The sequence below is a fragment of the Sorex fumeus genome, unplaced genomic scaffold (assembly GCF_029834395.1).
Source record: "Sorex fumeus unplaced genomic scaffold, SorFum_2.1 ptg000456l, whole genome shotgun sequence".
In the NCBI taxonomy this organism is placed as follows: Eukaryota; Metazoa; Chordata; class Mammalia; order Eulipotyphla; family Soricidae; genus Sorex; species Sorex fumeus.
The window spans coordinates 15,001-16,407 of record NW_026606511.1 but is presented as its reverse complement, the minus strand read 5'-3'; positions in this window follow the sequence as shown (position 1 = coordinate 16,407).

Sequence of the window (1,407 nt, the reverse complement as noted above, 5' to 3'; positions counted from 1 at the left end):
GAGCCGGTCGTTGTTTGTCACACGGGAGTCGCCTTGCCGTTCGCCCCCTTGCGGCCCGCCGCTTGGGTCGTGGGCGGTTGGGCGGCCTCCGTTTCTCGGGCGCGTGCCCGCGTGCCTCGCATTAACTGGCTCTCGCGCACGCGGGCGCGTGAGCGGCGGCGGTGGGTTGTCGTTGTGCCGGGCTCTGGGAGACGAGGTGGCCCCCCCCTTGGGGGCTCTCTCTCGCTCTGTCCGGGGTTTCCGCTCCTCTCCCGTTGCGGGGGCGGAAGCCGGTCACCCGCCGTGGTGGGCGGGGGCCGTCTGCCGGGTGCTGCGGAGGGGCGGCGGGCCCTCCCGCGGACCCAGCACACAACGGACCTGACCGCGGACGCTCACGCTTCTGGTCGGTCTTGCTTCGGCGGGGCTCGGCCACCGGACCACTACGGCAGACCCCCCCCACTCGAGTCGGGGGAGCCCGGAGAAGCGGGGCAGCCGGCCTAGGTCGGGGGGCGGCGCCCCCTCGGCGGAGAATACTCCTTCTCTAGCGATCCGAGAGGGTGCCTTTGGGGTACCGGATCCCCCAGCTGCTGCCCCTCCTCTACCTGCGCTGTCAGCCACCGGTAGCAGAGCCTGCCCTTCCCCGCCGCCCTGTGGCGGGGAGAGGCTTCCGCCGTCATTCCCCCCAGACGTGGGGGGGGTGCCGAGCGCCCTCGCTCTTTGCCTACCGCGGCCCGCGCCTCCCCCCGTCGGGGGAGGGTCCCGCCGGGCCGAGCCGGCGTCCCGGCGTCGGGGCGTCGTGTCGGTGGTCGGGGCTCGGATGGGCCCGTGTGTGCGCGGTCGGAGAAGACGGGCGTGTGCGCGGGTATGGTCTCGCTTCCTGGACCCGACCTATGCCCGCGCGATCCCCCGCTCTGCCCCGCGGGAGCCGTGCTTCCCGTGGGGGGGGGACGACACGCTGTCCGCTCCCGTGTCTGTGTGTGCCGCAGCCGGCGGTGGTGCTGCGGAGCCCGGCTTCGGGGTGTGCGTGCTCTCGGCCCCCAGCCGAGCGAGACGCTCTCGCGCGGTCCGCGCGGTGGCGTGCCCCCGAGTGACTGGACGTTGCCGTCTGGGTACCCGGACCCTCCGGCAGGACTCGGATGGGCAGAGGGAAGAGGAAGAGCGGTTTGTGGAGGCTCTGGGCGCCGTCGGCCTTCCCTGCCTCGCGTTGGGGCTGGGGAACGGGTGTCGGTGGTTGGCGCTGGACCATCCGGGTCCCCGCCGGTCGGGGCACCGTGGTGCCGTGCGCGGCTGTGGCTTCCGTGGTGGAGCGCGCGTCGGTGGGTCGGCCGTCGGGCCGGCCGGCGTCCCGGGCGTGGGTGCGGGACCGCCCTTGGTCGTTGGGCGGTGGGATTCCCGTGCAGAGTTTTCCCGGTGGCCCGGTCGGTCCCG